This window comes from Haliaeetus albicilla, chromosome 14 (genome assembly GCF_947461875.1).
Source record: "Haliaeetus albicilla chromosome 14, bHalAlb1.1, whole genome shotgun sequence".
NCBI lineage: Eukaryota > Metazoa > Chordata > Aves > Accipitriformes > Accipitridae > Haliaeetus > Haliaeetus albicilla.
The window spans coordinates 36,192,879-36,218,585 of NC_091496.1; the positions used below are offsets into that span (position 1 = coordinate 36,192,879).

At 43.4% G+C, this 25,707-nt stretch overlaps 1 protein-coding gene across 2 annotated transcripts in view; it reads right to left on the bottom strand.

Moving 5' to 3' along the window:
- Positions 1-24,566, bottom strand: part of TAFA2 (TAFA chemokine like family member 2) — a 196,658-nt gene extending 172,092 nt beyond the window's left edge. Inside the window, exon 1 of one of the 2 annotated variants that reach the window (XR_011327821.1) lies at positions 24,042-24,565. The gene's annotated coding sequence lies outside the window, so the exon portion shown is untranslated. Of the gene's footprint in view, positions 1-24,041 lie in introns of both variants that reach the window. The other variant, XM_069802268.1, reaches the window with a different exon arrangement.
- Positions 24,567-25,707: the final 1,141 nt, after the last annotated feature.

Below are 25,707 nucleotides of genomic sequence, written 5' to 3' on the forward strand. Positions count from 1 at the left end.
TTATTTCACTCTCTTTCAGCACTCTGTCCAGCCTGGGGCACTTCAAAATTTCCTGAGCCCTAGCTGATCAGTCCTGCACGGAGGACAGCTGATCTACTAGAAAGCTTGATCCCTCCAAACATTATGAACGACATATGCCATTTGCCTGTCATATTCATCTTGAGATCAAGAACATTTCGGGGCTCTTCCCAATAGACCATTAAGGCGCCCATCTTTGTAATTAGTATCTTGTTCTCTAGTTTTGTTATGTGAAGAAACAGTAGGTCACAGTTATCACCTTATTAGGGTTGAACCTTTGCAATCTGTTGCACTTCTTGTCTTACTGGTTTCTCGGGTAGTTAAGAAGCAAGCTCAGGTAAACAAAGATCAATAGCACGGCCTTCAATCATAACACCAAACCTGTTATGATAAACACACACAAAAAAGCCTAATCAATCTTGGAAGCAGGCTGTAATACATTCCCTACAACCCACATTGCTAAGCATATCAGACAAATACCTAGGAGCCATGACATAGTTTTCAATTACTGGAGTCTGAGTGAGATCCCCAGCTAAGAGAACATGCTCTGCTGAGTGCCTGAAGAAAACCATAACCTCCACAGGGCATCACCTTGGAAGGTACAGGATCTGTTGGGAGCCTGAAGGAATAATTAACTAGAGATGGTCACAACACTGCAGACAGATGGCAAGGAACTAACCAGGGAATAAAGACATCCATCCACAATGCATTTTTGACAATTTTATGCAGTCTACCATTCCAGAATGACCACATAAAGTGAACCTGAACCTAAGTACCTTCCACAACCAAAAGGCCACCTTAGTCACCACAGCTGTTCTCTCAAAAAGCTCGTGCTGAAGTCCAAAACAGATTTCTGACTTTGGAGGAAAACTTAAAGGAAAAGGTTTTTATTCAGTTCCCTACCAGAATAATGACAAATTCCAAAAGCATGAAAATGAAGTAAAGTTGCTACTCTCTGGTAGTAGTTAAAATTTTTTCACTTTTAACTTGCACTGGGAGTCTCAGTCAATTTATACCACAAGAGGAATTTGGCTCCTACATAGGATAGGCAATTTTCACCCATTGTCTTTTTCTATTCAAAAAATATTCTCAAGAATGTGTCCCTACACAGAGGAAACAAGATCTCATAAGCAGCCCTGAATAGAGACCATTCCTCCACCCAGATACCTTCTAGCGAATGCTGGGTAAGACACTCAAAACGCCCATCAAAATCTCATGCTCATCAAAAACATCATAGCCACTACTATACCATGCTTTTGGGTTTATTGCCCATTTACAAAGATTTTTTTCTCAGAAGAGTGCAAGTACTCCAAGAAAGACTGCCGCATGAAGCTTTGTCAAGATTCTTCCTAACTTTAACAAATCTTAAACAAAATATTGATTTGAAATGAAACACAGGTCTAAACAAGATTGGCCCAGCTTTGTATTTGTACAAAGATCTCAAAGTCTCGTCAATTCTGCAGGCAGAACATTTAGAAAGCCCTTGATGGAGGTTTTGAACCCTGAGGATTCAAACATAGGTCTGAGGTCTTTCAGAATGGCACAAGTTGCCAGAAAGCATAGTTTTAAAATCTGAGCTGTAAAAGGTAGAAAGCTTTGCCGAGACCACTGTTTTCCCCGTGACATTACAGGGTAAGTTTCCCAGCCTTTCTCGGAGGCTGAACAGCCATGCGAAATTCTGCTCCCTCACTGGCACAGGCAAGGTGTTCTAAAAGAGGTCTCGGCACCTGGTTTGGTGCAAATAGAGTCTGCCTTCTGCTAAAGCGGGAAGAATTCTCTTGCAATAAGGAGGTGTAGCAAGTACATACTGTCAAGTGTTTTCACCAAAGCTGGCAGAGATAGAGCCATGGTTTGCTGCACGCCCTCGACAACGCTGTTATTTGACCTCTCGGCATGTCTTGCAGGTGATACCATCTCCCAAGCCCGACTTCAGTCTCCCTTACACATTGAACAGACACTGCCCTCTCACAGGTGCAATCTTGTTACGAACTGTGTGAAAACTTCTGTGAAGTTATGCTGCTGGAAAGCAGCCTGATTTATCTGCAGAGTTTCCAGGAGAAAACCTTCTTGTATAATCGCAATATGCACCAGGACAGATCCTGGTTCAAAAATAAAAGGCTACAATGTCTTACGTAAATCTGGGGGTTGAGTGAAGAAAGGGCAGTGATCTGGAGGTCATAAATATTCTGGCTATGCTCACTCCATATGCTCTGAAGTCCAACTATAAATAGCCTTCAAATTGCTACACATATCCAGAAAGCTGAGTAACCCAGCTTTCACTTTGTAATGTGAAGGTAAAAGTCTAATGATGGCACAGAAGGGCAGAGGAAAAGAGCTGCTGAAGCCATGTAGACATCTGCTGAAAGGGTCCTAGCTGTGAATTTCCATAGAGAGAACCAGCTGGCTTTAACACAGACAAAGAAATGAGAAAGTACAGGGCCAGCCAGAACAAGGTCAGCTCTGTGTGGGGAGCGAGCGAAGTAGCTGAACACTGACCTGAGTGGTCTATGGGAGGGAGAAGGGAACAGCCACGCACACCTCTGCTTCTGCTCGTCCAAATCCCAGCAAATTCTACAGCCAGTTACGACTTTAGACTAATTTTCTTTTCCACGTCAATGCGAGTCTTACACACTTACATGTTCGGGACTAAAAGCACTGCAAATAGAAGTTGGGTCATCTGCCACCCCTTTCCGGCCTGTTTACGAGTACATTTCATTGACCTTCAACGCTCTTCCAAGCAAAAACTACTGATGTGCTGGACCCTGTAGCCTTCTTGCTCCCTCCGTTCCCCCATGACTCTTAACCTTCTTGTGTTCCTTCCAGCTGCTGGCACTGCCCATGCAAACCATTACCCAAGTCCTGGGCATCCCACATCCCAGGTAGCAGCTCGCTGAATTTGGACACAATCGCCAGCGCTTACAGTGCCAGAGTTGCTTCTGTCGTACTGCCCTTGCAACAGCTCTCCGTGAGTTCTCAATGTGACAATGAAAAGGACTCTGTCATCTGTTTGGCTTCACACACAAATGTCATCCATCACTTCCGAAATCACTTCTCTCGCACCCTAAATTACAATTTTGGATAGAGGCTGAATTGTAAATAAATATCCCAAGAGCACTCAAAAGAGAAGCTGACTCTTTTCCCCTTCTGTAACAAAGCAGGTGAGCCACAGCATTTCAACAGGCAAGAAAAAAACCTAATCAACATTAGCTTATTATTGGTCATTCGTATTAGCATGCTGCTTTTCTTTTGACAGTTAAATCTAAAAGTCCTCAAAATATCCAATCAAATCAAAAAAGCTACCTATTACTTGTTCTTCAAGGTCATGACCAAAAAATCTCAATTCAAATAATCTTCCTGGAATCACAGCCAATTTATTTTGAAAACAGAAGTGAAACAATTTTTTTATGAACAGTCTTCTATTCCAGGCAATCAAAGAAAGCAGATTATGAAATCTAGCATTTGATCCATTTTTCACAGGCACGGTTCAGAAAACATCTATGCTTAGGCCACAAATCTGTACATACAACACTTTCTTTGAGAAGTCTCTAGATGAGCTAAGCTCATTGATCTAAGATTTTGTGGATTTGAAGTTTTTGAAGGGCAGCCAAAAGTTTCACTTCATTTTTCAGCTCCTTCCAGAACTTGAGATCTTGCTTCTTGTTCCTAAAATACTTAAACATATTTACATTGTAAACAACATTATGCTGAGATGTATGAAGTAGGAAAGGTCAAAAAAAGAAAGGCATCCTTCATGTTTTGTTTTCTATTTCAGGTTAACCATCAAGGACAGATTTTATTCCGAAAATAGGTCTTGAGCTCTGAACTGAAAAACAATGTGGGTTTTGTTTGTTTGTTTTAAATGTTGTCACACTCCTCTACCTAGCACTCCTTTCCAGATGCACAGGTTCAACGGCTTGGCCCCCACGTTTACTATAAAACACTTCCTGATAACATGAGGATGACCTTTCTCCACAGAACTCCCAACGTGTGAACACCAGCTCTCCATAAGCCCATTGAAGGACACATCATAACTGAAGTGGGTAATTTTAACTGACTACGTAAAGATTCTGAAAGCACTTACTCAGCTTCAGACAGAGCACGAGAGTTGCACACCGCGCCGGAGCACTCATCGGTGCTAGGTGTTTATTCAGACTGCCAACTCCTTTTTCCAAGAGTCTGCTACCCCCAAGCAGCTCCCAAACGGAGGACACTGCCTCCCATGGAGTATGTTCTCCTTCAACCTGAACTGGTCCCATGTCAAAGAACAAGCTTCATACCCAACTTCGTTGTACTGTTTCTGGAGAAATTTCAGTCCTTCAAACCGAAGGGCTGAGAAACAGTACCTTCAGCCCAGACATGAAAAAAAAAAAGGAAGCCTGATTTACCAATCCTCCTACAAGATGAGGTGCTCCAATGTGAGTAAGAGATCACTAGGGCTCAGTAATGCTCTACTCCACCTGGTATACAAGACACACAGTATATAACCCCAACGGAGGATGGTAAATTTCTTATATACAGAAGCATCAACAACACAGCAATACATGAAATCAAACAGAAAGTGTAAGTGAGGTAAGATTTGTAAAAGGAGATACTTTTTCCTTTAAAATTAAACCAGGTCAATGCAAATTGTCCAGGTCATCATAGATAACTGCATAGCTATTCAAGCTCTCATTTTCCACAATTTTGAAAATTGCTCTCCAAACTATGATGTGGAAATACAGCTTTTTCAATAATCACAGGCAAGGTCATAAAAGCATTCCTCCGTAGAATTTCAAAAAATTCAATACAAATCAAGGGCCAAAATCTGCTGGTCCTGAACTACAGGAAAATATGCATGTTGGATCAGCTGAAATTTTTCTGCCTGCAGCCCAAGCTTAAGCATATTTATGGACTAATCAAAAGCACCTGCAGAAAACTCAGATTTGGTCCTCGGAATAACATGCAGCTGTCCTGATAGCTTTGTCTAGATCAGAAAAAGTGATTCAAATTCTGTTTTGATTAGCTAATGTGATTATTGCTTTCAGGTTGTTTCACTAGGGCTTGAAACAGAGAATGCCACAACTAAAAATGCATTGAATATCAATTCTTGCACAGAAGAGCCACATCTTTTTATCTTAAGGCTGTAACAGCTCTCCCAAGCATCCAAAGTCCACGGTGCTTCTAACCTTGTAGCTGACACGACAGCATCTCCTGGCTAACTAAGGTTTCTAACTAAAGCACAAAGGCGAAGGTCCTTCTTGTCACATGTACTGCATAATAGCTACAATCACTGAACTAAATAATCTGAACTAGAAATGCCAACTCACCCTCTGTGCAATGAGGATGCAGTTCTAACAACAGCTTGTTCAGTGATCAAGACCTAAAAATGTTCTAAATCACATTTGGCTTGAAGCCAAAAATTTCAATTAAATGTTAGAGAAAGAAAGGGGAAAAAAGAAATTAAACACACGACACACTACTTGCAATCAGCAAACTACTTTCTCTTGGGAATGTTTTGCAGAAGTCTTGGAAATAAAACCCACTGCAGATATCATTATAGCAAAGGTATGCAAAAACATTATTTAGGTGAAGACTGTCTGTAGGTGGGTATTAGTTTCTTTGAGTAGACTACTTGAATAAAAACCTTACTAAGGTTCATCTCCTTTGCCCAGGACTTCCTGACTGCCTTTGAAGCAAGCTGTATCTCCAGGAATTTTTCAAAATTTTGTCCTGGCAATGCCTGCTTCTTTAGTGTAGAGAAGGGTTTCATACAGATCCGAGTCAGGACTCCTCAGGGCAGACAGATTAACAAGTAGTTTAAATTTTATTTAATTAGGGCACTTGATTAAAACACAGTGTTGTTTTTTCAGCGTATGGGCTGCCTTGTATGCGCATTATCTTTTTACATGCACAAATGACAGTAAGTTATGTAGGCTGTCTCACGGTTTACACATGCGATCTTAATTTGTGCTTACAGGAAGTTTCCACCTGGAGTTGCAGAACTGCAGATTATAACTGAGGCCAATGGAAGCTCTAAGGACTTCATATCCCTACCATAAAGTACCACGGGCATGCATCAGGTGAAAATGCAGACCTCCTGTCCAAAAAATGCTTTGACTGGAGTGGGTGGGAAGATCGGGTTTATTGGCTCTGAGAGAGACATCTGCATCACCCACGCTAAAAGCTGCTGTCTCCTCGTGTTGAAGTTTCGAGCACTAAGCAGTACCGCTGATGTAGCCCAGCAGGTCAGCTGGACTCTACAAAAAATTGAGTGAGCTCCCCAGAAAGCAGACTTCCTCACCTACATTTAGAGTGGAAGTAGAATGAAAGTCAAGATTCTACTGAGAGTTTTTCTGATGCTCTCTTCTACGCTTCTATGGAAAAGAAACCATATGAACTAAGCAAGAGTAGCAAAATTTCTTCTAGGAAATGATGCCAATATACTCATTTGGGAAGGCTGGTGAGGAAACGAAAGGTGAAACAATTCAGAAGGGCTTCCAAAATTCTGTTATCTCCCTCCTTTTTTATTGCAAAAATGGGGGCTGATTATAAATACATCTATACAGCAATCAAAATAAAACCTGCCAAAAGCTACAAAAGTAATGCTTCAACTTTAAAGCAAATAGTGAACCCAAGTTAATAATGCAATCTGCTTAATATGGGGAAAGAACTTGACAGATATTCACTACGAACACAATATGGGTCCTACAAAAGCCACCGTGTAAATAATCAAGAACTAGATAAATCAGTTTTATTTTCTGTTCTTTTTCAAAGTCTGTGTTTGTTTACAGCAGGTACAGATGCATGTGTACAGCATGTGAGCTGCTTCCTAGAGACCCCGCTGCGTTACAGCCTTCAAGGACTTCTATCCCATCTAAGGGGTAGAGAGAGCGGAATGAAATGGGTTCAGCAGAAATGTCCCACTTTGCACAACTACTGCTGGGCAGCTGTTTGTACTCGGTTTCGTGCAATGCATTTGTATGAACTCAGCAAAAAAAAAAGGCCCAAAGCAGATGTCGTATCGCCTTGTTGCTAACCATTACATGTCTTGCTTTAAAGATGTTATCACAGAGCTAATGGGCATTCTAGCCATACACAGGCTCGTGGCTTGGCCAAAACCCGGTCCGATATGTAATGGCAACTTTGAACCAGGGCTGAACAAAGCTCATCCTTCATTCATTTTTACCTAAACAGCATTCACTGTCAGTTCAGCTGTACAAATTGCTGATGCTAATTCTTTCTATTATAGACAGCCCTAGGGTTTTAAACTGTATCCATCAATCTAAGTATATCTATCCACTCTAACATTTAAAGACAGATTAGGTCATTAGTTCTGAAACCTGCAATAACAGTTATCGCAAGTTATCACAAATAATGTACTAGGAATTTTAATTTTTTTTCATTGTATAAGCACTTTAAAAGCAAATTTTAAAACTTTTTTCTTTTTTTTTTTTTTTGTGGTTATAAAAGAAGGCAGCTAAGTACATAAGAAGGATAATGTTTATTCACTGTGAGAAGTATAATCCTCAAAATCCTGCAGGAGCTTACAATTTTACCTGCCATAAAGTATTTTATGTCTGTATTATAAGTAGCATGAGAAACCTTTTTTCAAATATTATATCTTTGGTTATTCACATCATTTCTTGCAATTAAAATTAAAAGAACTCTTCACAAAATGGTACTTACAATCATTCCAACCATAATTAACATTTTCATGTGTTTTGCAATTAATTAGAAAGTTAGAAAACTGCATTACCCAATACTCTTTGAACATTTCCTCCCTAATTAGTCAGATATTGGTGTCCTGCTAATATAAGTGTCCTGCAACAAGAGCTTCTCAAACACAGGTATTGGAGGAATCAAGGCAGGTTCTTCATAGTCTAAAAATAGTAAAGAGCCTTGAAGACCCTCGGCAAATTAAAATACAGTTAAAAATTATTTTGCTGATAGTGAGGAGTGAAGAGAGGAATTTGGGGGAAGAAAAAAAGAGAGGGATACAGGACGAGGAGAGAGGGTGGATTGCCTAATCATGTCAGGGTTGGGGGCAAAGCATTTTGTTTACCTAGTGACTTCCACTGTTGCTGCCTACACTAAGAATCACTTCGCAACACAAATGATAAGCAAAACTACTTCTTATGTTTACGATCCTCTGTAATTCTGGAGTGAAGAGTTTAATAGTCTAAGAAGTAGTAAAGCACGTGTACTTCTTATATTACTTACTCCCATTAGACAAAGGAAGGAGAGTTGCTTTGTTATGTTTTCTGTTGGTGGTTTTTTTCCGTTTCTGTAGATTGATTCTAACTGGTTCCAATGAGCACGATGGGAGTTTGGGGACTGATGCTAGTAGACCTATATTCTACAAAGAGCCAAAACTAAAGAAACTTAATGAATCACAGTCAAGTCGCTCATGGGAAAATCAAAACCCCAAAGGAAATCTAACATTCTCATTGTTTATTTTGATAAAACACTAGTAGATGTTAGAAATTACGCACTTCCCACTCCTCATGGGTCCAGGTGCAGGGACCACTGCCACAGCTAGGACAACGTTCTCGCTTACAGTTGTAGACCTAAGGACTGAAAGATTCTCTTGCAGGGGTCAGTCTTGGAAGTGAACCAAAGTAAAGGACAGAAAAACCTTTTGCTTCATCTTTGTTCAGCACCTCACTCCTGACTGGTTAATGCTAAGTGCCGCTGTCACAAAAATAATTAATACAGAATATGCCTCTTTCAGGACTGCCCATTTGGTTTATTGCTCTGAAACTCCGTAAGTAGATTTCTACACACATTCAGTATATGATGATTCATTCATGTGGAAACTCTTCCTCTCGTTTCCCCCTGTTACACCATAGTCCAATAAATGCTTGTTCTGAAGTTAACCATCCTTCCAGATGATGCTCTCAGCAACAAAAGTTGACCTGAGAAATAAAATTTAATTAATGACATACTCTTTATGATTTAGAAGGAAAGCTGAAATCACCCTTTCCAGACCTACTTTTAAGAAGTTATCCTCTACTTACTTATTTCTCTCAGAATTATCAGAAACATTAAATCTAGCTTACCCAGTTTGACTAACAGGCTCATAACTTGTGAGATTTTTCAGTCTCAGCTGAAGATCCAGCCTTTGAATTGGGAGCAGAGGTATTTTTTCACATGTTAGGGTTTTGCATTAGACTACATCACTAAATGACAAAGAAAGAGATGAAAATAGAAGTTTTAGCAGAAATTGCCTCCAAGGTTAATTAATTTCATAATTGTTGTATATGATGCTATTATTCTTCCTCTGATCTAGTAACGTAGGTACCGATATGTTCAAGACACCTAAATTTAAGCATTGAAATACAAGTACTCAGTTCAGTTGACTAAACATGATGTCTGGCATCATAGATCTGATACAGTGCTATAAACCCCGTCCAAGTAGATACTTTGACACATTTAAAATGCTCACTACCAATAGTTAAAATACACCTTTAAGGCAAGTTATTCAACTTGACCAACTTGCTGTGTCTTGCAGTACAATTCAGCTAATCCAAAGTAGGTATCTGTTTTAGAGCAAGCAGAATCACTCTACAGGTCTATTGATGACGAACAGGATTCAGATGCCCGAACATAACTATCTAGAACCGTCTGAGATGCCCAAGGGAAAGGGTTGGCAGATATGATGCAAGGCATCGTGCATCTGATTCAGATCAGATTCTGCACCCATCTGAAGTAGCACTTGGAGGCCAGACAAGATACTCCAGAGTGTTTTAAATTATGTTATGCACCTGAACCCTACCCTGGATCCCCCTTGACTATGAAGTTCAAGCAACTACCTCACATACACACAGATACAATTGGAAACCTATTTGAGGTGTCAATCTCAAGCTGAATCCTGCCTCTACTGTCCTTTTGGGTAGGCTGTGACCGAGCCTCCAACACCAAAACCCAAGCAGCACTGGACTCTTTAAACTTCACAAAGTAGCAACAAGGTGACACACAAAGTGTTTTAGCCTTTGCACACTACTTAAGTCTCTGAAGAAGGAGTTTCTATTATCATTAAGATAGGACACTGTAACTTTGATTGTAGCTTTGCAAGGGTTCATTTTCTAACAACAAAATGAATCACAACTAAAGGTGTATTTACTTCTAATCTTGTGTAGCTTGTGTTGGGGGGGGGATTGTGGAGGTTTTTTTTTGAGAAAGAGAGGAAGATGTCTAAAAAGGTGTTCTTTTCAGATTCTGTATGCTGGCTCAGGAATTTTATTTGATGATGCACCATTATTACTCTTCTCCAAATACCAGGAGATTTAATACATTTTTGAGCAGAGGTTTCAAGATTAAAAGGATTAATTTCAAAAAATAGAATTACTACCATACTTTTGAACAGGCAAAGAAACATAGTACTATGAGACCTATGAGACTACTGCTACACCTAGCTGCATCATTCCAAATCATAAAACTTAATTGCTGGGAAAAAGATATTCAGGCCAATCAAGTAACAAAAGACAGTGGTAAAACACAATAGCAGCTGTTCTCCAGCTTACAGACTTGCTAATATCAGTAAAAAGGCAAATTCCAACTACAAGTTTTATCAGCATTGAAAATGCTGAAAGGTGGCTCCACCTTCACCTTTTCCATCAAAATCAGCCACCCAAAGAGCTTTTATTATATGAGATTCATAGAGTGAATTTCAGAGTATCTGCAATGGTTATGTGAAGGGCTCGACTCTCTTTTCTCTGACAGATCTAGGCCATCTGAGCAGGTTTTAAACTTCCTTCATCACCTCCGAGACTGAAACTAAAAAGGAGGTATACAGTACTCAGTCTGAAAGCTTTATAGTACTGAAGGCTGGCAGAAAACTGAACGCATGGAGTTAACCATGAAGGCATATGATGCTATTTTAATAATCAACGTTAATGACAGGACTGCTAGCAGTTGCAAAATTAGCTGCATCTCTGTCTTGTTTGTGGTGTCTGTTGCTCAAGTCCTTTAACTTTTTCTCAGAAAGCTATTGTTACCCAGATCTCTGAGCAACTGCAGAAGCCAAACCAACCTGGGCTGCCAAATGGACAAGATAAACTGAAGGGTAAGATAGAAAGGACAGCCTGTGTTTTAAAATCCATTTTGTATTTTGCTACATTTGATTCCGAGTATTAAAAATAACTTTGGCTTTAAAATTTTTCTGGCTGTTTTGTTCAACCGTGGTCCCAGGTCAGCTAGACCTGCCGAGGAAGCCTGGTGTTGAAGGTCAGTATGTACTATGGAAAGGCAAAATGATGGCTATGCCCGAAGAGAGATAAAGGGATAGGGACTTGAAAGGATTCAGAGGCAGGAGGAAGTGCCCTCAAACAGCAAAGTTCAGGAATCATGACAAGCTCATTGGAAATTTAACTGGTAAATTAAAACTCTCATAGAAAATTACTATTATAAATTATTATGCTGGTAAAAAGAAAAGCAAGGAGTTGTGCTCTCTTGCTACACCAGTACTCAAGTAATTGGTATTTCTATTCACTGGGGTGAGGGACATCTAACCTAGAAATCCAATTTTTGTAGAAGAATGTATTTATAAGTATATAGAAGTTCTTCATTGGTAATATGCAGTTACTAATCAAAGACATCATTCCATTCAATCACAATTTAAAAAAGAAAAAAAAACTGAAAAAAAATCTAATGGAACAATAAATTTGGGCTCATTTTTCAAAGGAAGTGTTTCTTGGACAGAAGCCTAAGTTAAAGACTGTTTAAATTAAAAAAGGAAGGACATGCATAATCTCTTCATCATTCTCCTCTTCCCCAATTATGGTTTTGTCTTCTTCAATGCTAGGAAGCATTTACAATAGTTAAGAATGAAAAGGCCTTACAAACCAGGGTTCCATAGAAAGTCATAGGCAGACATGCCTTTCTCCAATGTATGGTTAGACACTTCTGGGAAACACTAAGGAATGTCTTCCACAAACGTGAAAAGACCACAAAATAAAAATAGAACAGAAGGCAGAGGCCAGGTAGTTTCTTTCCTCCGAAACAGGAACGACTGTTCAATGCCTGCATGAGTTATCGTTATAGAAGTCCTCCTGTAGCCGTGTTATGTGAAACATTGGCTACCTCTAACCAACGGAAAGAATATGACAAAGCATTCCTCAAAGTACGAAGCAGTATTTTTCTCACATTCTCATTTCCTTCTTTTGTTAGAGTCTAGCTCCACTTGTTCTCTGGCTCCGGCCATTGCTGAAGTTCCTTAACAGAGCAGCTTCTCCTTCACAAAAGAGAACTACTGGATAAAAACTAAATGTCTTTATCAAGACCATAGTCACCTCAGCGACAGCTGATAAAAACAAAACAGAGAAATTGTTTGTCCATCATGCTGTTGCCTCTTCCAGTGGGCTCCAATCACAGACTTCTTATTTCACGGACAACGAATTAAGTTCAAGAATTCTCCTGACATGAGGGGAAAGGAGAGACTGAAGAGAACAAGGATTTTCAAATAATAATTTCCACTAGAAACAATCGCATTGTGGGACCCACCATACCATTTTGTACAGAGCTCCTCTACCTCCAAAACTACCCATAATCTAATACTTGAAACCATTATGGTTGGCCTGAGTCATCCCTGGGCAAAGACCAACTGAGAAAATGTTCACTAGCCAACAAACAACAACCCCAAAAGTGGTAAAGCACAGAAAGATGTACCTTTAAATCTTTACAATCTGTCACTACTATGACCTGAACTCCACAGCCCACTGCTGAACCAGGAATATATACAGCAAAATTATGCACATTTATCTCATGGTTTCTGTCGATAATGTGGACCAATATACACTAGTTTTCTGACTGTCACATAGCTATTCATATACTATCAGTGCAAAACTTTTTTAGGATTGTTATACTTACTGGGACGTAAATGTATTTTATATGCAAGTGGAAGTACTAGCTGTAAATAAAAAGAAGAATAAATACATCTGTGGAGAGACAATAACTTGAAGTCACAATAGCTTGGCCAGTAATTGGAAAGATGTTCTTTTCAGGTGCTAGATAAAAGTTATACAGATCTTCTGGTCAAGACCAGAATACATACAGAAATTAGAAGAACCAGACAGCTACAAATCGTCTCTCCAGGAAGGAGGCCATGAATTACCAACAACTGCTTGAGCTACGACACTGAAAGAAAGACACAGAGAGACTGAAATATGCAATTCAGAATAGCTGTGCACATAGCATTAAATCATAGCTTCTTACTTTTTCCAGTAAAATAGTGAAGTTTATGTAGGATTGGGTATACACAGACTTTTATCTCTTCGTTTAATGGGTAGGAAGTTTGGGGGAATAAAAAACATTTTGCTTTAAAAATCTGGTTTTGAATCACCTTAATCATTCACTAGTGAGAAATATTTTATTTCAGCTGACAGAATTAGGCCTGTCATGTTACTACACCAAGAAATCAGAAGAGATTGGAAGTGAACTGAAGCAGTGCTGAACCCACAAGTTCCAGCTTCAAGAGAAATGCAGGGAGAAGTGAAGCTGTTTGCTGAACTACTTACTCATCTGTATACCTCACTATTTACTCAAAAGGGGGTGCAAAGGTGCATAAGGCACAGGTAAGCTGTGAACTTACAGTATCCAGCAGAGCAGAGGAAACACATCACACCCCTCAGCTACGGAGGTGAGGAGGATTCTACGTAGCTCCAAAACCCCTCAGCACATTTTTCAATCATATGTATATCGCACTTATTTTAAATCAGCATTTAACACCTACTGATTCAGAGAAAGGAAATTTTCCCCTCGGAATATTTTCAATATTGTTCCACAAAGTAACTGTGAGAACTTGGCACGAGCTCCGACAGGCAATGAAGGAGGGAAGTCTATCAGAGACTTACTTTTACTACAGCTTGAACATGAGGTTCAAACCTGAAAGACGAAGACATTTTAAAATGTACATTTCTACCTATTGCCATGGCAGGGTCATGGACAAAGTTTCCTTCTGTCAATCATATCCATATTTTGCTTAAGGGGAACTCTAAGTAGCAGAGGAGAAAAAAAAATTTGAATTCATGGAAAGGTTATTGGGATTTACCACAAGCTAAGCTATTGGCAGAATGCACATACATTCAGTTTGTATCCATTAACTAGATATAATTAACCACAATGACAAAACCAAGATTATACAGCCTGAGTAGTAGATATTAATGGATGTAATAAATACACAGATGTAATGGAACCTGTGAGCAACAGAGGTTGAACTTACTCATCATTACCGAGTCATTTGCAATTTTTGCAAACTTTTTATTAGACAACCACTTAATTTGACAACTTATTCTAATAAATTGAATATTATCATTACCAAAAGAATACATGAGAATAACATATCAATTCCAAAATGTCCACATCTATGCAATACCTATGGAATATTACTTGTGTTTGTGCTTAAGTTTACTGAAAACATTCTCCAGGGGTGGAGAAAGAACACAAACTGATTTTTTTTTTTTATTTAGTCAAAGCAAAAATTAACTATTCATCCATCCATGTATCTATTTTCCTTTCCTGTTTTATTAAATAGCATATGCAGTAGTCTTGTCTATATTATTGATGACAATGTGGTGGCTATTGGACTGATATAATGGTCTCAAGGAGTTTCCAAATATAAATATATTCTAATGAGATAATCCCTAGAGCATGGATATGGAGGAATGCTATCTAAATAATGTCACTTCTGTTGCAGAATTGGTTTCAAATTAATTGTTTCTTTCTAAAGCTATAATTATCAGGAGGAATGCAGTTAGTCAGAAAAGATGAAGTTAAAAAGTGCATAATGTTTAATAGCTCATTAAATAGAAAATATATTGTAAATTTGGGAATCAGAATGACTTGCAGCTAACTGTGAGATGATGGGTCATGGCACATGAAAAGAGACTTTTTTGGCAGGAAAGCAATTTGGTAATGCTGACTGCAGTCTGCATTTACTTGACATTCAGAAAGATCGTATGACACCAATGCAGATGAGGTGAACAGTGAAGAGAAAAGGAAGGGCAAGGACAGCTAGAGGAGAAAAAGTTAGGTTATGAGCGGCTGGAGGATGATGAGGAAGAGGATAATATGACCATCATTACTGGGAGCTCAATTTTTTAAGTGGGAATGGGAACGAAGTGTTATATTAAAGAGACTCGGTGTATTCATGCAGCTATAGTGATAGCTGTGTCAGCACTTTTCTCACAGAGGGGCTTTATGTAGAACTCATATACGTGAATAATTAGCAATTCTGTAATTTCTCTTCCGATAAGAAAACATAGTAACTGTTATGTACGCATTGCTCTGAGTATGATTTTAAAAGCATACTTCATTTTTTAAAAGCATGAAGTGTGCTTTTACCAGATGTCAAATACGCATTTATAATAATGCAACAACTCAAAGCAACTCCAAAGAAACTCTGAAACATTTAAGAAAAATTGTACTGTTAAAAGGAAAAAAAAACCCAAAGCCTAAAACATTACACCACAGCCTCGAAGCGGAAGAAGCTCAGAAGAGCTGAGCTAAGCTTAAACTTTCTCCCAGTGTATTTTCAGATAAGCAGAGACCCCCGCAGTGACATGAGAGGAGACGCGAACACGATCAGAATGGGAGAAGGCAGCCGTGCATTTGCACGACCACAGCCAGACGCACGCCACACCAGCCCGCACAACCGCGAGGGCTAAAGCCCCGTAAAAGCGCGCGCGGCCATCTCAGAGCACGAGGTGATGTACGAGGTACTGCAGCACGTGGGCTCGGATTCCCAGATGAAGCGCGAGCAGCTGAAAAGGGGAAGAAAGTCACTCGGAGTTACGTTCTTTTATTTTGTTAGGTTTTGACCGCAAGCTGATCTACGTGGTAGAACAAGATCTGGGATACAATCACCAAAAATACTGCTACCAGTGTACTGGGTTTGGCTGGGATGGAGTTAATTTTCTTAACAGTAGCTTGCGAGGTGCCATGTTCTAGATTTGTGGCCGTGGATAAGGCCACGAGGCAGGCGGGACGCCCCTGAAGGGACCGTGGCCCACGGGTAAGGCCGTGCCAGAGCAGGGACATCCCCAGAGGGATGGCGGCCCGCGGGTAAGGCCGCACCGGAGCGGGTAGGCCTCAGCGTGACCGCGGCTGTGGATGAGTGCAGGCCGCGGCAGGCGTGCCGCTGCAGAGGCTGCGGCCTATGGACGCTGGAGCAGCGGCAAGGGGACGAGTTCGTTGCGACGTTAAACCCTACAACCCGGCCCAAAGGGACCGGGGGCGGAGGTTGTAACAGAAATACCTTCAAGTCGTTGTAACCCAGGATTTGAGCTGCACGTTACAGGAATTACTACAGCAGGAACCACCCAAACCAGTGAAGGACAAGCCTCACAAGCAGCAGGAGCGACCCGACCTGAGCTGGCTTTGGTGCCCAGTAACTCCACGCGACTCCATGTCGTCCTGAGCGACCACCCCAACAGACAGAACCCAAGTCACGGACTAAATGAGCTCCGTGGACATTTGCGGACATTGCGGTCCATTGACTAAGGGAATGACATCTGTGTGTACACATATCAAACGGCAGGAAGGGGGGGGCGGTGGTTAATGAGTGTGGGACCTGAGCATGACGTAAATGGTCGAGAATGAGGGGTGGAGATTGTACTGGTTGTGGCTGGCATAGTTAATTTTCTTCATAGTAGCTTGTAAGTTGCCGTGCTTTGGATTTGTGATGAAAACAGTGTTTCTAACACAGGGACCTTTTAGTTATGGCTAAGCAGTGCTTCAACAGCATCAAGGCCTTTTTTTTCTGTTTCTCACATTGCCCAACCAGTGAGAAGACTGGAGGTGCAGGAGAGCTGACCCCAGCTGACCCAAGGGAGATCCCAGCCCGTAGGACGTCATGCTCCCCATATAGAGCTGGGGGAAGGAGAAGGAAGGGGGGACGTTGGGAGCGATGGCGTTTGTCTTCCCCAGTCCCCGTTGGGCATGATGGAGCCCTGCTGTCCTGGGGATGGCTGAACACCCGCCTGCCCAAGGGGAGTGGGGAAGGGATTCCTTGGTTTGCTTTGCTTGCGTGAGTGGCTTTTGCTTTCCCTATTAAACTGTGTTTATCTCAACTCAGGAGTTTTCTCACTTTTACCCTTCCAATCCTCTCCCCCCATTCCACCAGGGGCAAGGGAGCGAGCGAGTGGCTTCGTGGGGCTGAGCTGCCAGCTGGGGTTAAACCAGAACAACCAAATTATAATGTTTATGAACAGCAAATAGTAAAATCTTGTTGCCATAAAGGAAAATGAATCTGCATGGGGGGAAAAAAACATTTCCTAAGTCAGAGGCTCAACCAGCATCTGGGTTCATGGCCACTTCTTTCTTTGAACATCCACTGAACAAATACCAATGTAATGCCTCAATTATGAAGGTTTCGACACTTTGGCAGTGATGTGTTTTAAGAATTACCTTAATTCCAATGCAAGGGATATCCCTCATGATTCTAGATTGAGCAGAAAAAAGGAGGATCATATAATGAGAAGTGTCAGGCAACATTAAGCATATTGGCTGATAACAGCATATCTGAATTTACTGCATGTTTTTAGCATACAAATACAATATTTCTTCTGTCCTGATTCCAGTAAGCTTATAAATCAGAACTTATCTCACTTTATTTGCTGCTGTTACCAGACCTCAAGATAAAACTTCCCATCTTATTTAAGTATGGCTTATTTGTTACAATAGAGAGATTAAAAAAAATTTGAAGCTAAATAAACACAGGTAACACAGTCCAGAGAGGGTATTCTTCTCCTGTGATGGTGCTGAAACCGATCTTTTTTCTGCAATTAAGCTTTAAACATGACCTCATTTCTTGCAGGAATACCATAGCCCAATACACTTTGTCAGAAAGTGGTATTTTACTTTAGTGCCACACCAGTAACATCACATTTGAAAATTTACATGATTGTAATTGTAGTTTCTAATACTATAATACAGGGTAGCTACTTGTAGCGTCTTTCTGAAAATTACCTGCTGTTATATAGTCTCTGTTCTGAATTTAAGGGGATTGAATGTTTCTAAAAGGTGTAGGACTGACAAGCCATCGAAACAAAGCTCAACTCTTAAATTTGTACCCAGAATACAGACACAAACATAGCCGTCTCAACAGCACTCCACCTACATGCCTTCAATATGGATCACTCTAAGCAGTTAGCAACGTTCATTCAGGCTCGCTTCAGATAAGTCTTCAAGCACATAATTAATTTGACTAGTCCCACTGAAGCCACATGCTTACAGCTGAAATGCCTTGCATGATCAGACCTCAGGTTTTGCCTCCCTGTGCACACAGCAGGCGCACATCCTAATTTTTGCTAGTGCTGACTTTTGCGACTTGGACACTTCCACAGTAAGAACCAAACTAAGACTACTAACTCATTTTAGATAATCCATGAGACAAGCTTCAGATGGTATTGACTCTCATCCCATACTGGAAAATATCCAAATTTCAAACAATTTCCTACATACAAACGGCACAGAAAGCCATTATCTCTCCTCAGAGCCATCGAGCCATTCTGCATTACTTTGCAGTGCCGTTAAGTTCAATGACACAACAGCCAACGACAAATTATGGGGGAGCCTAGAACTCGAAAAGCCAAACGGCTATCTTAAATGGGAACAAACACTGAAATAAGTCTCAACTGAAAGGGGATCTAGAGCACATAGTTTTAATGCAGTGCTCACAGACCTCCCAGCTGCAGAGCCACAAGGCAGAAGGCAGCAGCCAGCCCGAGACTGCAGGTTCTCCCACACGTGTACTTTCACACGGCGGGGGAGAAGCCACGGGGAGAGCCTGGGACCACAAAGAGCATCCTGCACAAAGATGCTCACGTGAGCACGAAAAGCCATTTGGTGACCCAAGGGCTGCACCATACCCTCTCCCCCACCCTGTGACACGACACGTCAGACAGAGACGAGTGGAGGGCCAGGCGCCGCACAGCTATAACCAGTCTCTGGCACGATGGACCGGAGTCCATGGCTCTGCCTCCTCAGTATGTGACGCAGAAACGGCAGTGGAGGGGTGGAAAACATCCGGTACGGGAGTATCACTGCAAATGTGCTCCCGTCTCTAAAAGAGCTGGTGTGAGACTGCATGTTATGGAGAGATTTATTTTAGAAATGTGTTATATCCTCCTTTTAAAACAGAAAAATAAAGCAAAACCAGTACACTAAACAACTTGCAGTTAGGTTCCAGTAAGTCAGTTAAAATATACCGTACTGCAATACCGCCTCCTTGCATTTCAAGAAGGAAATTGCTTTATTGGATCAAGCCAGTGGTCCGTCTAGTCCGGTACCTCATCTTCAAATAGGGGATGCTAATATTGCCACAGAGGCAAGAAATCTTCCACACGGAGAGAGGCCGGCATACAACCAAGAGTAAAAACTTGACTATCTATTTCAAAAATGTTTTATACTTACCAATCCATTTCTTAATATTTTGCTATTTATACAACTGAACAGGTTTGTTGAACTGTGCTTGCGCATTTATTTACCTGCTTAGTTCGGCAACCTAAAATACCTTACGTGGCCTTAACTCCAATCCGTGATTTAAGCATAGAAGATCACCAAACGCCCACGAGTCCAAAAAAACCTCTGTGTGCTTTCACCTGCGTGCTGCCCTGTACTATGGCTCTCCCCTTGGCGTTGTTAAAGGGATGCTCACGGTCGACGCGGCTATATACAGTGCTGCCCGGGTGCCGAGAGACCTGTGTTCAAGTTTCATATTACGAGATCAGCAAGATGTGAAGTGAGGCTACTGGAAAATGTAAGCTATTAACATAGTACGGATTATGAGGTTTGATTAGCTTTAAACACGGGGGAAAAAAAAAACTGTTTCCCACTTTTCACACATGCAATGATGTAAGTGATTCTTCCATACCACAAAAGATACATGAGCTACTCCTCTAAGTGCTTAATCACGCGAGGACTAAGGATCAAATCCATACAAAGCATTTTCTAGTGCTACTTGAAGCAATAGCTACAGCTGCAATGCATTCTACAAATCAGTGTCCTGATGTATCAGAACAGAAGAAAAAGCTAAGAAAGCTTTTTTTAGGGACTTCATCCCATTTTATGAAAGTACATAGTGTCCTGCCGTAACTAGTACAGTAAAGCACGATGTCTTTATTATTTTCTCTTCTATCTCCAAAGCATTTTTCAAAACACACTGCATGAAAGAAGCTCTATAAAAATGCCTTGAATTGTTTATCTTAAAAATGTGACTGTTTTGCACTAGCAGTACGAAGAAGTACATTAGGTGGCCATTATTATTTTGTCTTCTCTTTTGATAAATAACTGACTATATATGGTAAGCAAGAGTGGCTGGCAAGGATGTATAAAGAATCAAAGCACAAAAATCACTATCTTCCCAAGTTCTACCAAGAGCAAAAGGAGATAGCTTTGCAGCTGTCACCAGGAAAAATGAACGACATTACTGTTGATGTTTCCACGTTCATTCCTACGTCTGATGAGTTTTCTAAGTCTGAACAGAGTTATGAGGCGGAGTGTTTTGAAGTATACGTTAAGGGCTTACAAAACCAAATTGCTGGGCCAAACTTCCTGTTGAAATGGCTCCAAGAGTGGGCCTCCGTTTTTAAAAAGTATTATTTCAAATGTGAAGGTGTGCACTTACAATGGATTCTGTGAAGCTCAGTATACACTATGCACGTTTTCTCATCCTAAAAAAAAAAAAAACAAACAAAAAAAACCCAAGCCAAATCCTTTTAAAGTGCACACTTAAATTCAGTGATCTAAAGATAAAGGAGCAAATCTCCAGCTGGTTTAAAATGTCAGAGCTTCAACTACTTCAATGGAGCAACGGATGTCTCCATCAGCTGGGGATGCCCCTCTGAACACATAAAAATGGTCGCAAATGGGGACAGGTCAGTAGTGAGGTCTGCTGGCACGGGACCCTTCTGTTACATTCATCCAAATGCAACTTCTGCCTCAATGCCTTTAAAATTCAGCATTTCAAAAGGTAAACGGAAAATGCATTTTCAAATTAGAAGCTATTGCTACCTGAATTATCTGGAGCTGCAGTAGCAAATCGATGGGACAAAGACAACAAACGTCATTTAAATGAGATGTTTAAATATAGACTGTAAATATGAGACGGAACATTAATTAATTAGATTTGTAGGGTCTTCCCTTGCTCTAGCCTCTGTATCATCATGCAGTCTTTGTTTACTTTCATTAATTTTCTTTGTTTGATGACGTCTGACTAATAAATACACTGATGAATTGCATCAGTAAATGCCATCCATATATCACAAAACCAGAATGTACTCAGTGTTTCTGGCACACTGATGCTAAAGGATTTTTTTTTGTTGTTTGAACTTTCAGTACTTAACAAAGGAAATAATACTGCTTGCTGGACAAACTTCCTGGTTTTTATTTTAATTTTCAGTGAACAAACAGCTGCAGAATAATGTGACTTAATGAAGCATTTCTAATAAAATCCTGCAGAAGTTAAAACAGGGGCATAGAACTGCTTGCTCACTGATAGTTGTATCATTCAGAATAATTTTGCAAGATGGTGATCACATTGTTGTGTAGATGAGTATTAGGTAATGTGATTTTCTGTCTTCCAAAGTCAGTTATTTCCTTTAAGGTGATAACTAGTTAGCAGAGTTCTGTTCCTTATTTATAGTAAGTAAAACATGCAACGTAATTAATGCAACACATTTCTAATACACTAGTTGGGCTTTACAGAGGTTGATAAGTAGCAATACCGCCAGCCATAAATTTAAGTGTGAAGATGCTCAGATCTGAAAAATTCCATGGTATGTTTTGCTCACCAAAAACATATAGCCTGCATTTGTGAAGATGTCCTTTACCAAGTCTGTCATCACCTGTGATGAAATTATGAAACTTCCTGTCTGCTACATGCTTCTCTGCCACCACAATCCAGTGTAAAGTATTATTTGCTTTATGTAAATCGAGATAGGGTTCAGTGAATCATCACTTTGCAACCTGCCAGTAATGCAATCTCCAATATCCATCTGTACACATATCTATTTACTTCCATTCGGAACAAGTTTTTCATGTATTCCCCACCAGAATTATCAAGTGCATTACAAGCATCCAGACGTAAAGCTGAGATCCCTCAGATCCTAAGAAGAGACAGGTAAAAAGGTTACCCTGTATGTCCAGTATGATAAAAGATACTGCCAGATTAGTCGTCATTCTCTGATTAAAACAGCATGACAGGAATCGAGATTTTATCTCAGTCACCCACTACCAGCAGCATATCTAAAATTAATACCACATTTTTGAAAGCCCCCTTATGTTCAAACAACATGTGGAACCAGTGAATAGTAATCCTGATTTGCTATCAAGTAGCTGAGCAAAGCTTTCCACTGAAATTATGGCACTTAGGTAGTTTACACGTCTAAGAACAACAGTATTGTAGGTTTGGAAATTGGGACTTTATGAAACCAAGAAAACACACAGCTTTCAGTATTGTCTCAGCAGTACCAGCTCTCTGAAATAAAATGTTAATAATGAAATTTATATGAATGACTTTACTACTGTTAATTATACACTCACAGAACAATTCAGGCATCAGTATGAAATGACTGCACAATTACTGTGAAAAAGTATAATGAAAGATGTAACCTTTGCCACCCCTGATAAAAATGCCTTAGTACGCTCTTTCCCAACTTCAGCTAAGCTAGTACCATTGAACTACTATTTTTCTAGTGTCTACCCTACGCTACAGAAAAGAATCTTAATTTATCAATTTGACTTCACTTAGATCAGCCCATAAAGAAGCCTTAAAGTGTTAAACATATAGCAGGCTGAATGCTAATGTCTGAAACTAGTTGGTAAGACCGAGAAACCAGATAACAATTATCATTTAGTCAATAGTAATTTAAATGTATCCACTGCTGTGCAAAGACCCTAAGACCCTGAATGCTTTATGGGGCTTTCAGGGATAGGGGTTGAGTATGTTTATTATTTAAATTGACAGTTCTGCAGGAGTCAAAGCACGGTTCTTTAAATACTGAGCCGGTGTCTACTGGGGGGTGGGTGGTAGAAGTGAGGTACTTAGTGCTCTAAGAAAAATACTGATGGTCTCCAAGCAAAAGCTGGAAAGAGACAACTGTAACTACACATATAATTTAAAAAGCTTTAAGCAATGACTTTAACGGCCGGTAAGAAGGAAACACACAGAAGAGCCACGCATGGCAACTCCTAACAGGGCAGCGCAAGCCACGGCTCCTTATTCTTTGCGCGGATAACCTGGCGTTGGAGCCCACAGCTCCACAGAAACAAAGCAAGTTATTTTAAAACTTTTCTTTTGCAAAGCTCTAAATGGGGCGGAATACAGGGAGAGCCCTCTCACTGTGGCAGACAGAACCTGCAACACGTTTAGTAGGCAAATGGAAACGCAAAGCAAGCGGCGTGGATGGCCAAGGTACGTTCCGTACTACACGCACCGCAACTTGGGGAGCGTTACGCGCAGCAGGCAGGGAACCACGAACCGTCCCTCCACGGCTCCTTCTGCCTCAGGGGTTCGGGAGGGGACCCCTCGCTCCTTCAGCCGCTCTCCCACAAACCCTCCGAAGGGCTCCGGGGCAGAGTAAAACCCCGCCGTGCCCGGGGGTGCTGCCCGTCAGCGGCCACCCTTCCCACCCCGGTACTTGGGCTGGAAACCGAGGGGGCTCCCCTGGACCCCCACGGCTCTGCTGAAACGCTGAAGCGTTCCTTCCAATAAAGTCAAAGGAAATTAAAAGGAACAAAAAAAAAAAAAAAAAAAAAAACCACCCAGCGGGAAAAAAAAGGCGCCTTGCGGATCCCCCGGCGCCCGGCAGCAGCCGCGGCAGGCCGGCCAAGGCAGCTGCCCCCCCACCCGCCCTCCTCCAACTTTTGGGCAGCCGGCGGCAGCAGCCGGGGCCCCGCACACCCTCCGCCCGCCGCCGCGGGGTCTCCGCCAGCCGCGGAGCGCGTCTCCCACCCGTGTCTGTGTGCGTGTGCCCCCCCCCCCCCGCCGGCGCCCAGCCAGACACACAGACACGGACGGACGCCCCCGGCGCGCTGCGCTCACCTACCTGCAGCCCCGCTTCTCGCTGGAAACCCCCGAGGATCGGCCGCCTCCCGTCGCGGGGGAGCTCCGGCCTCACCGCCCGGGCATCGCCGGCACACGCCCCGCCAGCGCCCGGGGGCATGGAGCGGCGCCGCGCTCGGCTCGGCCCGGCCCGGCCCGGCTCGGGTCTGCCCCCGCCGCCCTGGGAAAACACCTCGGAGGGGCCAGAGGGAGGGAAGACTTGAAGTGTTTCTGGTGCGCGATTTCAGAGTCTCGGGAAAAGCAACGGGAAAAAAAAGAATTCGGAGAGGACGAAGCGCGGGTCGGCTGTCGGAAAAGCGGCGGGCGAGGCAGTCCCGCAGCCCGGCGAGGCAGTCCCGCAGCCCGGCGCGGCCCCGGCCCCTCCGCCAGCCGCCCGCGGTCCCGATCCAGCCCCGCCGGCGGCGGCAGGAGGCAGCGACAGCCGGCGCGTCCTGCAGCGGTCCCTCCGTTAGCGCCTCTCTGATTGGTCCGCCGCCCGCGCGCCGCGCGGCTTCCCCCCTCCCGCCGCCGCCTTCTCCCTCCTGGGAAAAGTAATTGGCGAGCGCGGGGTTCACCGCCGGCGGCCGCCCAGCCCGCGCGCTGCGCTCCGCTCCGCACCGCCCCGCGGAGGGGCGCGGGGCCGCCGCCGGGGAACCGCAGGGGCAGCTCCACGCGCGCCCCGCCCGGGGGCAAAGGGGCGCCCCTTCTCCTCCCCGCCGCTCGGCCGGCTCCTTCGCCGCTCGGCTCTCCTTCCCCGGCCCCTTTACGAGGCAGCACGTCCCGTCCCGTCCCGTCCGCCCGTCCCCCCGCCCTGCCCGCCGCCGCCTCCCCCGCACACCGCCCCCGCGGCTCGACTCCGCTCGGCTCGGCGCCGCTCCCCCCTCCGCTCCCGAGCGGCGAGGCGCGAAGTTTCCGCACCGGCGCACGTGGCCGAGGAGGAGGATCCCCGCGGAGTCCGGGCGGCCCCTCCGCGGGGGTGTGAGGCGCCGCCGCCGCCGCTCCCCCGGGACCCCCCTTCCCCTCCGGCGGGAGGCCGGGCCGGGCCGGGCCGGTCCCCCGTGGGGAGCGGGGGCAGGGGCGGGGGTGGGAGGGAGGAGGCGGCGGCGGCGGCAGCCAAAAGCTGGGCTGTGTCTCCCTCCAGAGGGAGAAGGGAGCCGCGCACGGCAGCTCCGGCGGCGGGAAAGCCGCCGACGAGCCACCCCACCCCCCCCGCAACTTCTTCCGCGGGCGGGGGGTCGCGGGCTCGCGGCGGGGGGCCGCGCCCGCGGGGCGGCCGTGGGGGGGGCGGAGGGGTCTTCTGCCTCCGCTCGAACCGGGGCGGGGGGCGCCGGAGGGCGAGGAGCAGTGCCGAGCCCGGCTCGGCCCTTCGTTTCGGTCCTTCGCTCGGAGGGGGGGCAGGGGAGGCAGGCGGGGGGGCCCTCCTCCCCCGGTACAGCGGCGAAGCCGCCGCTTTCCCCTCGTCCGCTCCCAGGTTAAGCGGGGACGAACGCAGGCAGCGTTAAGAGGTAGGGATACGCTTCATCTGCTGCCGTCGGGTTTTAAGTGGTACCAGCTAGCGTGACAGCAAGTTGTCCGAAAAGAAGCTTCTGCGGAGCCCGTGCGTAACTGTCATCGCACCTGAGCTGATGTTGACAGCAGCTCTGTGAGGAACAGAAGAGGGAAGCGAAACG